This window comes from Liolophura sinensis, chromosome 6 (genome assembly GCF_032854445.1).
Source record: "Liolophura sinensis isolate JHLJ2023 chromosome 6, CUHK_Ljap_v2, whole genome shotgun sequence".
NCBI lineage: Eukaryota > Metazoa > Mollusca > Polyplacophora > Chitonida > Chitonidae > Liolophura > Liolophura sinensis.
Genome location: NC_088300.1, coordinates 76,357,934 through 76,372,181, shown reverse-complemented (window position 1 = coordinate 76,372,181; position 14,248 = coordinate 76,357,934).

Genomic DNA, 14,248 nt, shown 5'->3' with positions numbered 1-14,248 from the left:
AGAATCTAATAGTGTATACTTCTGTATTCAAGAAGCAGCCTCCCAGTGCTTACACTAGCAGTAGCTAGTGGGAACTTCGCTTTAGCTCAGGGTTTAGAGCGCTGGACTTCGGCTGCTGAGACCCGAGTTTGAATCTCTGTGTGACCCACGTAGTGAAATCCTCCAACCATTACACTTGTACCGTGACCTAGCCAGTTCCAAGAAGCGTGGGACTCTGGGTCTGTGAACGTGGATGTGTCTTGGGAGAGGGGAAGGATTCAAGTGAGGAGGGGTGTAACGGGTGCAGCTTTCCAATGCTTATACTTGAGGTAGCTAGCGGGAATTTCCCTTTAGCTCAGTTGGTAGAGCGTTGGACTTAGGCTGCTGAGACTCGAAACCTGGTTTGACCTACGTAGTGAAATCTTTCAACCACACATCCTTCAACCATTAGATTTTATTTGATAAATTTCATGACTAGGGTTGGCAATTGGACCATCGGGAGGTGGATTCGAGCCCCAATAAACCTCAACATTCAGCTAATAGGTTTCGGCCAGAGAGACACCAAATTAGCGATCGAGAGAACCATGTAAACACGGAGAAAAAGAGAACGTAGAATTGCATTCGCATTGGCGGAATAATGGGAACGCCTCTTCAGTCTACAAAGTTTTGATATTTTACGATAGGTGGCTTGAATTAATGTTGGATTTTATACATAACCTGGATATCAAATATTGTTTTTACGTGACTTTGAGTTTTGACGACTTGTACTTTATTACTTGTCTTCAGATCACTACAACGGCCTGAAATTGACAGACAGATTGATTTATACGTTCATGGTAATTATACAGTGGCATAAAAATGAAAATTATGGGAGTGAATCATGAAAGACAACACTATGTAGACCAAATTTATATATACATCGATAAAGTATCACAAATGAAGTTTATTAAAAGCATAATTTTATACGCCCCGGCCATTAGGCAGATCGTATTATAGCGATTATGTCCGTCCGTATTTGTGTCCGGTAACCCCAAGCGTTTTCCACACAGAATTTTAATTTTTGTGAATACATAGATACACAGATGACGATTTGTCACGACTCACATTTGTCCATTTTCACGGTTGTCATGGTAACCAGATAGCCATTTTTCTTTTATATACTATATAAACAGAAATGATTTCGAGCCCGGACCACAACTCCAACTGTTTTCCGCATAAAGTTTTCATGCGTTTGATATGTGTTTGACACATTTGTCCACTTGCGTGGTTGTCATAGTACCACATACCTATCATCAACAGCAATGAAGCTTCCCTTAAGAGGTTATACTCACCACAGTGCTGCTGATATTTTTTTACACATTTCAAACAAATGCATTTGTTGGCGCGTATGTTGTGTTCACCTGAACTCTTGTTTGTCTAAATTTGAGATATCGCAATTCATAGTAAGTGAAATCTCACACTTTGAGAAAATCGCAGGCGCCGCCATGTTATCAGGTTTGATCACGCCCGATTGATCTCCATAACCGGAGAACGCAGCTGTTTCCGCTTACTTCACCCGAAACCTGGTTTGCCTTTTAACCTTACGTTGTTGGGATACGAGTGACGCGACATGGTGTTTCCGGTGGCTTTAACATGGCGCATTCTCAGACCTCGTAAAAAGTTCAGACTAAGAATTGATTTATTGAGTTACCAAGTGCATGAGAAAAATATGTCGGTTGCCGTTGAGGTCTGTTTCCACCCCTCCTCCTGTACAGCTTCGGTTATATTATTTTTTGTCTTTTCCTTTAAACGTTTTCTACAAACCGACTGCATAGTATTTCACGATTTCTGTCAGTGATACGAAAGTGCGTTGTTGCTTTATTTGAGACTTTCGTTTCTTTGATTTCAGGTGCTCGGTGTCCAATTTGCTTCAAAATCTTCTCTAAATTCTACAACCTGAAGCGCCATATAGACACTACACACACCGACATAGCGGCACATCAGTGTGACTTTTGTGAGCGCAGATTCAGTCGAGCGGACAATTTGAGCCGTCATCTACGAACGAGCCACCAGAAAGACAAATAATAACTTTTCAATCAGAAGTGAGAATGTTCGCTTGATATCGATCGACTTTTAAGTCACTGCATTACATATAGAATAAAATGACATGGTTCAAACATCAACCGTTGATATGCCTCTCATAACGACATTGCATTCGTATTTTAGGACAAGCAGTAACAAATGTCAGAGCCCTTAATCAGATTAAAATAGCGTGCCAAAGCTAAATACGCTATTCCATTCGGACAAGCACCAGCAAGTGCACATGACCACAGCATGTTGATCCTTGGAAGTGGCACAGAAGTCTGGTCTGCAAATTACAGGTTGAGGGGTTCTGATTTTAGGGTCTTCCCTTAACATAGGAAAGGTCGAATCCTTGGTTTATATGTAGTGTAATATATTCACCATATGTTAGCAAAAAGATGTTTTAATGCTCTGTGCAACAAGTAGAGTTGTTAGGAAAACAGGTTTTATCATTGTAATGTATTGAACGCTCGAGTGGGCGGCTTCGAGCTCGTCAGCACGCCAGCACGGCGCACTGACCCATGCAGGAGCCTCTCATCAATGCGGATGCTGTGAGTTCAAGTCCAGCTCATGCTGGCTTCCTTTCCGGTCGTACGTAAGAAGGTCTTCCAGCAACCTGCGGATTGCCTCCGGCTTCTGCCGGGTTTCCTCCCATTATAATGCTGACCGCCGTCGTATAAGTGAAAGAGTACTGCTTAAAACACCAATCAAATAAACAAATAAATTGAACACTCGAGCAGAATTCCACGGATGTTTTTCTGTAGAAATCGTTGTCCCTTTCTTTTGATACAATATGATAACCAGCTGCTGCTATAGAGCGATTGAAACGCTGCGGATATATAAAGTGCGCCGTGCTGCAATTATAGTATCTTGTGATATAGCGTAGTGTATAGAGGTGCACGAGGCGTAGAGGTGGCTAACATGCCAGCGTGGTGCAATGTCCCTGGAGTCTCACACCAATGATGACGATGTGAGTTTAAGCCCATGCAGCTTATGCTGGCTTCCTCTCCGGCTGTACCCCTCTCCGGCAGCCTACGGATGCTCGTGGATTTTCCCACAGGCTCTGCCCGGCTTCCTCCCACTATAATTCTGGCAGCCGTCGTATAAGTCAAATATCCTTGAGTACGGCGTAAAACAGCAATCAAATAAATAAATGAATAAATTAACGAGAGAGTATGTGGGTAGTGTGATCAGCTTTAGATATACCTTTGAATTACCTGCCCGTACATTTGTGTCTTGCAACGATATTTTGTGACAGTTGAAAGAGGCTATCCAAGTTTCACTCATCCTGATAAAGGTGCGAGTGAACTGCATTGAGTAAATGCTGGAAACATGCGACAATATTGCTGCACTTTTATATTTGTTTATAGGCCAAATCAAGCTTTTCATAAGATAAGACGGTTATGGCCATACTTTCACTTCCCCGAAACTGCCAATTATGACTATGTACTTAATTTGAATCAATTAAATACATTTATCATTTGGAATGCCATGTGTGAAATTAATGATTGGGTCTGCAGGAATGACGTTTCCTTTTCATGTAAGAGATACTAAAATTTATTGTCTTTTCCACGCTATTCGATTTTGTAATGTAGGTCTATATGTGCCTTAATTAAGATATATATATATATATATAATCTGGTGCGAAATATTCAAGACTTGTTGCATTTGGCTAGAATATGAGGGTGATATTGATTTGCCGTAAAGCAATCACCCATCCGTGCACACATGCGTTTGAGTTTAAAAAAATTATAGCAGAGAGAGTAAAACTAGAGCTGCGGCGATAATGTGTATGATTATGTTTTGCCAGTGATCACACGTATAACCGATGAAATACGGACTCTTTGCCACTTAACGCCAGTTAGGATCTTATTCTAACTGTTCATGTAAATGCTTAAATAATATCAAATTACGGATGCAGTGCTGTTATACATGCACTTCACTGGTCTCGAATTACTCAGAATGGTATGTTTCCATCACAATTAATAATAAAAACACGAAAACAATGTAAATCGACCTCAGGGGTTCTAAGTTCCACCAGCAGAATCCTGATTATGCAGGAATACAGTACAGTACAGTAAAGATTTACAGGATAGAGATTAAAACCAGAGCACCTACGGAAGTATATGACAGTTGGCAAATGTTCACACATATAGTACTTGCATTTTTGACATGCACTAACATATTGTAAAGCGAACAGATGTAAATGTGTAGAGTCCTGTTAGGTTTTCGGTATTCTCCCGTTAGACTCCTTTTTGTACTCACATTCCTTGCGATGTTTTGTCGGTTGTATATAGAACTAATAAAACAAACCTCCCTTATATAGCGGTCAGTGAAGAAATGGATTATTATCTAATTCCAGGTCTTCGATGCCCGGCTTGTACCAAAGCCTTTTCCACAATTTCCACACTGAAGCGTCACGTTGAAAGCCTCCACTCCGGTGCTAAACACCAGTGTCCTATGTGCCCCAGGTTGTTCAATCGATGTGATAACGTGATTCGTCATCTACGGCTTTGTCACGCTGAAAAGAGGAGAGATCACACAGCACCTTAAACATGAAGTATCTGCCAAGCTTGCAGGTTGCGCATCATTGTAGGCTCTGGATATAGCGTGTATATAGGACTGGAATATTGTGAAAGATGCACCTGGATTTTACTTGTAAGGCCAAGGAGTATTTGATGTCAGACCTGTTTAGTTGGGAAGTTGAAAACTCACTTGTAGGTGATAAACGACAGAGACATTGATACATGATGGATAGACAAGAATGGGATTATCGAGGGATTAACAAGTATCAGCTTATATGCCGGGTGAATATTTCGGTCAAGTCAGTGCAAAAATAAGTGCGCATCAGTGTAAACTATACAGTATAATGAACTCGAACGCTAATTTGTCGGTTATTTTATGCCGACCAGGTTGTTTGATTTTGCTGTCTTGTTTGGTTTGCTTACCCCAGGTCCTATTGAGTATTTTGGTACTCCAAATACAAGTGTTTCAATACGCGTGTATTATAATAGCATTCTCAGTAGAACACCTTCCGTATCTTTCCAGAGCCCGGTTTGGATGTTGTGTATAGTGGAGGTGGACATGTTATTTAATGAACGCTGACCCCGTATATATTTTTACAGTATCTTGATTATGATTTTCCACTGAAATGACGACGTTATAATATTCTCTAATGGACCTGTCCACAGAGGATTTTATGATGAGATATATCAGGGTGTTGTATATAGGCCTATACGTATAATATATTCCCCCGCTTTGATGACAAGCCAGCACGCTTTCGGTGGCCTAGTGTCAAAGACTTTAAATATGGCAGCAACTAGCGCTCGGGGCGTAGAAGTAAAAAAGGAAACTGGACTAGTTGACAAGATGTCGGTACATATGCGACTGGGAGGCATATCATGTCTGGTGTCATCAGCGTGATATTTCAGTTTCCGCAGAACTTTTGCGGCATGGACACAAGAAGCCAGTGTATGTACACACACCTAATGACTTTTCGTTCTCGCATACGACTGAAAAATTGTTAAGTACGAAGCAAGAACCTAAAGCATGCACATGTACATACATGTCTCACACGTGAGAAAATTTGTCAGGTACTGGCCGAAGGTCTCCTTTATTATCGAGTATTCAAGTTTCCTCCGTGCACCAATATGGTATATATGCAAGTTAAAACGAAAGATGGGCCCTAAACGAGGGAGATGGCGGCCAACATTATGGTGGGAGGATGCCCATGACCATCCGCAGGTTGCCGAAAGATCTTCCCACGTATGGCCGGAGAGGAAGCTAGCATAAGCTGGACTTGAACTCACAGCGACCACATTGGTGATTGCTCACTTCCTCGACCACGGAGACCCCAAGGGAGAACAAAGTTACCTACTTGTCAAACGTCGTAGTTTACCACTCCGGCTTCTTCTGCATGTGCAGCCTTAAAACTGACCCCCTTTGTATACGTTAAGAAGTCATGACTGTGGTGTTCAAATAGACAAATAAATATGTTAAGTGAGAGAGTCTTATAAGACTGCAATGGACTGGGCATTTATAACTCTTTATCTTTCTTAGTTAGCACTTGTATAGGCATGGCGTCATGTATGTTTCAAGTTTTTTGCTAGTTTGGCGTCCTTTGCACCTTGCAAATTCCTATTTTGTAGTCATATATACTTTCAAGAAGGGCCTATATGCTTTCCTCAGTGGTTGTTATTGTCAGTCAGTATTTTCACTGATACCCTCAGTGTGCATGTTTGACTTTACTAGTGGATATATACATTTTACTATATTTTGACCTGCATTTGAAGCACAGGGTCAAGTTGCCTGCCGGTGGTTAATGTTTCATGTTACTCCATGATACACACAGTCAGATATCGGCTTAATCCCTGTTTATTAGTTTGTCTGGATGTTGACTTGTGTCAATACCTTGCTGTTAACCTATGTGAGACCTATAACTAGGAACTAAGAAATTGTGCACCAAAGGAACACCGTGTACTTACTGTCAGAAACTATCCGAGGGGCCAATGAAAAATACTTATCATGAAATAAAATATTATACAAAGCCAGATTCTAGCGAAAGTATGCGTCTAATTAAGTAGCTTAAGATATTGGTTATTATCTAATTCCAGGTCTTCGGTGCCCATTTTGTTCCAAAACCATATCTACATTTACAACGTTGAAGCGTCACATTAACAGTGTCCATGTTGGTTCGAAACACCAGTGCTCTGTTTGCTCGAAGTCATTCACTCGATTCGATAGTGTGGCGCGACATCAGCGAAAAGTCCATGGGGACGAGATGTGATACACAGATGTGCGGTTGGAATAAGGTGAACTGAGTTAAGATGGCATATACGTTCTGTTGAAGCCGTAGAGCATGGAAAATTTAAATTGTGCGTTCAACACTTTTGAGAATCATCACTTGGGGAAATCCAAGGCGTATATGGCATGAATATGTTATAGTTTACTATAACAGTGGACAATCGGGAGAGAGATAGGCTTGTGTTTTTAACTTTAACATGTCCTAATGTTGACCTGTGGTATTTTGTCCGACAAAGCTTGGCGTTCTTCATGTATATTGAACAAGGGCCGATGTCCGAGGAATTCTCTAACTGATGTGTATTGTGGCAATCTGAATTGCAGAGGAAATGCGTAAAGTTATATGAAGATTTTCATTTTAACATGTTTGAACGTATTCATGTAGCTGCCAGAACGAATGCATAATGTGCCTTGAAGATCATTCACCCTAGTACCATTCACACCTTTAATTGAAGGTAATTTACTTAATGGAAGTGGGAGTGTCACAGTACACGTAATGTACATGTGCTTATTTCAGTATTTGTTAATTAATTGTTAATTAAGGGTGCGCACAGTACTTGAAACTCCTTGAAAGTGCTTGAAAAATACTATTTCATTTTTAAGTACTTGAAAGTCCTTAAAAAAGACAAATACTCCTGGAAACTCCTTGAAAATCTTAGTTTGTCCACAACTTAAATATTGTCTGCTGACCGGCGAGTCCGTATATCGGGAGCTCGCTGATAATTCCCCCATAATCAGGGCGTCCGCTGCCACTCGCCATTGTCGCAAATTTAGAACAATTTTTTTGAAATGCGGATGCTTTTGGCAACAAATTTATTTACTTAAGAAAAAATACAAACGTTATACAAAATCTACCATGAGAGTTTTCTGGGGTTTTTAGCAGATTTTCGCAATTTTTCTTATGAAAATTTTACTTTCATTTCAAACGGCCTCATTTCGGCGAAACAACACAGTTGTATGGCGATTACTTGACTGAAATCTACAAAGGGGGTTCAGCATTGTTGCAAGTTGACTTACATTAAATAACGCTTGACTTACATTAAATAACGCTTGACTTACATTAAATAATGCTTGAAATCATTTTTTAAATAACGAATGAGAATCATGGCATTTTGGGGAATGCCTTTCATCGCCAATTGTAAAAAAAAATTATCAAGGGAAATAAATCAAGGTAGAGTTACATCTGTAAGTGAAGTTACCTTCCATGAGAAATTTAAACTTTCCCACTAAATAAACTATTTTTTGGGGGATCCGATGTAAATTAAATGCTTCAGAATATGTGCCGTTACATAAATGTGTATGCCGTCTGGTTTTCTCCTGTCAGACTGTTACTCCAATGTACTGATCATAATGTTGCATTTAAATAAACTGAATTTACAAATCAATTTCGTAACAAATTTTTCTGATAGAGGAAATTACATTTTACTAGGATCCCACAGATAGATTGGAAAAAGGATTGGTTTTTTTTTTCAAAAAACAAAAACATGCTGCCAACCATTGGTCCATTATTTACAGGACATCTAGAAGAGTCATGGCCACTTAGGAAGTATGGCTAAAGAAAAATAGTATTTATTACAAAATCTGAAAAGTCGCTAAAGTGACTGGCTAAAAATAAAAATACTGACCCAGAGGAAGCCCTGCATAATGATATATGACGTTCATATATGACGAGCCAAGGCTGGGTCAAAGAATTTGTCGCATTACAGAAGTGGAGGGCAGATATTTCTTACAAAAGCAAGCGTACTATTCAACTAAAGCATGTATATATTCAGATATATATCTAAAATATAGTCTATAATTTGCACCATAGTATGTTTAAACTAGCCTTGAAAATGACAAAAAAAAAAACTCCTGGAAAACTCCTTGAATTTCATTTTCATATACTGTACGAAGCCTGTAATAACACCTTGATCAATAGACGTTTATCAGTGGAGTAATCCATTAAAATTCTGTGTGGCTGTTTCGAGTTGTCTTGCAAACGGACAGTTATATGGACAGAAAGGAGCATATCGAGATTTACCCTTTATCATTATTGTGCCCATATAGATACATACTTATTAACGTGTGTGAGGGATGGGCGTGTATTCCCATATATAGAAACATCTTAAAGGTTGTAAATTTTCATCGCTAGGAATTTCGAAATGATCGTCCCAAATGTATAATGACCATTCTGTCTTTTGAAGTGTTTACATAAAGGTCTGGAGTGTTAGGAATGCATGTGAACCGTAGGCCTGTTCAGGATACCAGTGATACTGACTCGGTCTGTGGTTGTTGTCTAATTGCAGGGATTCGTTGCCAGATATGTGGTAAAAACTTCAGTAAATCGTTCACCCTGAAGCGTCACATGAACATTCATACGGTACCATCTGTGTACCAGTGCGACGTGTGCGGCAAATCCTACACCCGCTTGGACAATCTGACACGACACCAGCGGAAGGAACACCTGATGTTGCCCCACGACTCCAAGACCACACCCACTAGCGAAGGGAATGTCGCTCATGTATCAATCTAGTACTCAGATACCAAACCGCATAATATATACTGTCTTCCTCAGTGGAAATATATGACTGAAATTACTGTCTTGTATTAAGGTTTGATACATGCACCCTCCTAGGTTTAGCTATATGTATATATATCGTGAAAACTCCGCCAGTGAACATTTGAAAAAGACTTGAGAGAAAACAAACCGTCTCCGAAATGAAGTTTTGATAGCATGTATTTGGTGAACGTTTGGCCTTTGTTTACATTCTGATTGACGACACGGGGTAATATGTTCTTGAATGTAGGATTATATTGTTTATTTTAAGGTTTCATCAAATGAATTATATGCCTTCATGTTTGTACATTGTCTTGTTTTGTGGAGAATGTTTGAAACAATAAAGTTCGAAAATAGTCCCGATTTTAATGTTATATTAATTTTCTACATAGCTACATATTCACTCAGCGACCAGCACTTTGGCGTAGAGATATTACTTTCCGTTAACGTTTATTGTAAGTTGTTTCGAATTTTGGATTCATTCTGCCATTGACTGGGTTTACAACTATGTTGAAAACGTCCATTCACATAGTGGATAACCTTCCCTGTATGTAAACAGTATGAGGTAACTGGCATTGCACTTGATGCTGTTGTATAACTATCACAACCACACCTCTTGCAAAAGATGAGTGCTTGATTTAGCCGTTGTACGTTTAGAATTGTGCTCTTGGTGATGTTTAAAATAAACAAAGAGTGATATCGCTTAACGTTCACAACAATTTATATCGCGACAGTTCGACGACTGTTTTGGGTCTCCCCTTTTAGATAACCGAATGTTGTTTAATTGCAGGTGTACGATGTACGCTTTGTGATAAAAGCTTTACCAAAGTGAAAAACTTCAAACGTCACATGGACAACATTCACAGCGTTCCTACAGTACACCAGTGTCCACTGTGTGAGAAAGCTTACACCCGACACGATAGTTTGGTGCGACACCAGAGACGTTACCACCCAGGAACATAATATAAGGGTTTGACCTAACCATCTGGCGGGACATCCAAAGAACCATAAGGTTAAGAAACCTCGAATGAGCTCGTGCATCATTTCTTGCTAAATTGGGAGTACTATAGGCAAAATTCCGACAGCAAAAGAACCTTGATAGATAAACATAGTTAAATGCGTTGATGATGTATTTGTATATAGATATGGCGACGTTCTTACAAAACGAACAAAGTTAAACTTTTTGTGGGGCTGTCCTTTTGACATTCCAAGGTTCTTTTAAAATCTGACCCCAACACGATGCCACTGGATGAAGAATCACTGGAAACTGATTCACTGTATAACACAACCTATTACTTACCATTCACATTATGTGGAAAAGAAAATCAAGACGAAATGTGTGAAGGCTACAAAAATTATGAATGTATATACTTAAGCTGTGGTGTGACAGATGGATGGAAGAGTTGGGATAAACCGTTTCTATTCGTTAGTAAGATGCACTAAAGTCTGTGTTCGTAAGTTTCATACATAATGTGCAAATGATCCACGTTGTGTGGAGGTAAATTATCTTCGAATTTGAAGTGAAATTCAAGACTACCTGAATTATAGATGTGCTGGTTCCGGTGATTTGAAGGTATGTCGATCATCTCAAATCCCGCTTGTTGTTTCAATCTTCAGCGTTGCCATCGCACACCTCGTTGTTTTATATTCTTCATTTTATTCACTGTGGGCAGGCAAGTTACAAAAATGAGCTTTGGTTGATTCTGTGAGATTATCCCAATTTTAAGATTGTATTACCCTGATTAACTGAAAATGTTCACTCTATACCAGAGAGCACAGCAGGGCGTTGGATTACATGCCAGACTTAATTAATTTGTACTTTGTGTCTTTTTCTCTTAACGCTCATTTTAAAAAACGGAATTGGTCGTCCTATAGTGTCAGTAGGCTGTTACTGAAGCCCATGAGCGTCCTCATGATGTTTACGTTAGGCATCGCCATATTAGATATGACATTTAAACCCGTTCTGCTATAGGGTCACCGCCGTGATATATTTGCCCAACTGTGTATATCGCTATTGAAAACTTCAACGGAAAATAGACTGAATCCTCAAACCAGTCTATTAAAATATATGGATTAAAACTCCGGGTACAGAAGGAAGAAGCATGCAGTGGACAGAATGAACGGTTTTGAATATCGTTTAAAGACACAGTTATACGTAGTTACCCCGTTATTTTTTCGCTCTTTATATACGTAATCCATATAGCTCTGTACTTACAAACAGTACAAGCTCCATAGATCTTAAAGCATGTATAAACAATCATCTCCCCTGGTGTATGAAAAGGGGCAGTCGACATCACCAAAGTTAAATCTTGATATAGAACAGGGAATAGAGAAATCAAGAAACAAAGCAACGTAAATTTTGATACATAGAATGCTCAACTTCAGTGCGAAGCGTGCTTTTCCCGATGACTTATGGTTTCGGTTGTCTGATTTCAGGTGTACAGTGTTCCCTTTGCGACAAACGGTTCACTTTAATGTGCAATCTGAGACGCCACATGGACAGCACACACAGCGGCGTAGCTCTACACCGATGTCCAGTTTGCCAGAAAACTTACAACCGCTCTGATAACCTAACTCGTCACAAGCGGTCACGACACCCGGGCCACCCTCAGATCGTGGACAGCCATTCTGTGTCCCTTGGGGATGAGCTAGCCTTAGGAGTGTAGCATTTGTTGGTTGGTTTAAGGAAGCTATCCTTTGTAATTTTCATCGGATTTTGATCGCAAGTCCGAAAAGTGCTAAAGATTTTTAAGAGTTCCTGATGTTTGAACACCTTTCATCATTTTCGATGTGGTGTAAGCATTAGCATTTATGGCTGAAAAAAGAAAGAAGGCCGGTGGCGGATGACAAACTAAAATACAGTGACGTGATATATGCGTTCGATGTTTCTTTTGTTTGAATTTATTTGTGTCTTGCAAATTCGAAGACGACTGGCAAACGGCTAGTTATCCTTCTTTTCTGTAAAGTTTGTTTTTTCGCGCATGTTGGAACTTTCTGTACCTATGATAAATTAGGACAAAGCACAGTGTGTATCGAATAACTGTTTCGTGCATACTATAAAAATTTCCCCCCTACGTACAGCAATACACAAACTAAGTATGTACATGTATGCATAGCAACCGTTTGTTGCAGACAAAGCTACATGGCTCGAGCTCAAAATATAATTTCGTTTTGCGAAACGACGTGCTATGAAACCAATAACGGTTGTCGTTTTCATTAAACTGTTTTGTTTATAGATCGGCTGTAATTAACTACTGGCACAGGAAATACTTTCAGGTTTTCAAGACCACTGTGAATTTATTACAAAAGTGAAGCAAAATGAACAGGAAACCGATGGTAGTCAGTTATGCATTCATCGGATCACGGTGACGCACTGGTGTACAAAAGCCATTGAAGTTTTCCAATTTCCCTTGCGTCCATCATTTCCGGGTCACACGCCACATCGTTATTTTATCAAGGCTGTCTTTTCACATTTGGTAACATATTCCCAGAAATTCTGCTGTTATAGTTATACGTAATTGCGAAGGCAGCTTAGGAGGTATACGTATCAGGTTTTAAACAAGATAACGCTCCCGCTAAAGTCGCGTTAACACAATACGATTTGTCCTATCGACTTGTCGCATTGAATGAAAATAGGACAAGTCGTGTTCAGACGATGCGCTCTATCAAATTCCACAATCGCATAAAATGCATAAAAAGGCACTTGCTTTGTTTTTATTTACTGCGTGGACACGGCTAAAGGCTGCCTTGATGACTGACGTGACGAGTGACCTTGAAAACGGGTATGAAAACGAGGCAGTGGTTATCGGGTTATCGGATTTCAGCGACATAGAACAGCAATACCTTGTCTGAAAGGCGAATCGGCTTGCATGGCTCGGTGTCCTATATATTTCACTCCACATCAGCACGATATGGCCGTGGTAACGATTTCTTGGACCAGAATTGCGATTCCTAATTTACTCGTTATACATGTGGTTATTTGCCTAATGAGGTCCAGTGATATAGGAAGACTAGAATTGTGATGCTTACTTTAATGGGTATACACGTTTGCACGCATATAGTTGTTTATGTCATGCTAAATACGTATATCTTCTCAGTTCCAATGTGTGTGTTTTTTTTTTTACAATATTCCTTGGGTTTTCGAAAAGAAATAAAGGTGTTTCATGTATATCAATGTCTGGATCTCTGGTGTTTCTTATCTGACAAAGCACTATTATCTTACAACATCTGACATGAAAATATATATAATGAACACAGACAAGAACATTTCGTCGTACGAGATTTTGACATGAAAAAAGAACCGCTGTGTTGTTGTATAAGAGCTCCTGGCATGAACGCGGGCATAAGGGCATTATTGTTGTATAAGAGTTTTTATGTGAACACACAGAGAAACATTTCGTTGTACGAAATTTTGACATGAAAAAAAAAACCTTGTATTGTTGTATAAGAGCTCCTGGCATGAACACGGACAGAAGTGCTTTGTGGTTGTGTAAGAGTTTTTGTGTGAACAATTTTTTGAACGAGATTTTTGACATGAACAGTGACAAGTTGTAATGTTGTGTAAGAGCTCCTAGCATGAACACGGACAGTAGCGTTGTATGGTTGTATAAGAGCTGAGCTCCTGGCATAAACACAAAGAGAAACGTTGTATGGTTGTAAAAGCTCTGACATGACCTCTGCATCTTCTCTGCATTACGAGCACAACAATACAGAAACGGTGACCCATCACAAACAAACAAAAAATTAATACACCGCCTTGACGGACTTGTTTCAGGCTGGGAAAGTTCCGCTTTTTATCAGCTTTCAAGAAAATAATCACAAAGTTGGAACCAAGTTTTTGTTTACTTTCAGATTTCAGGTGTCCAGTTTTGT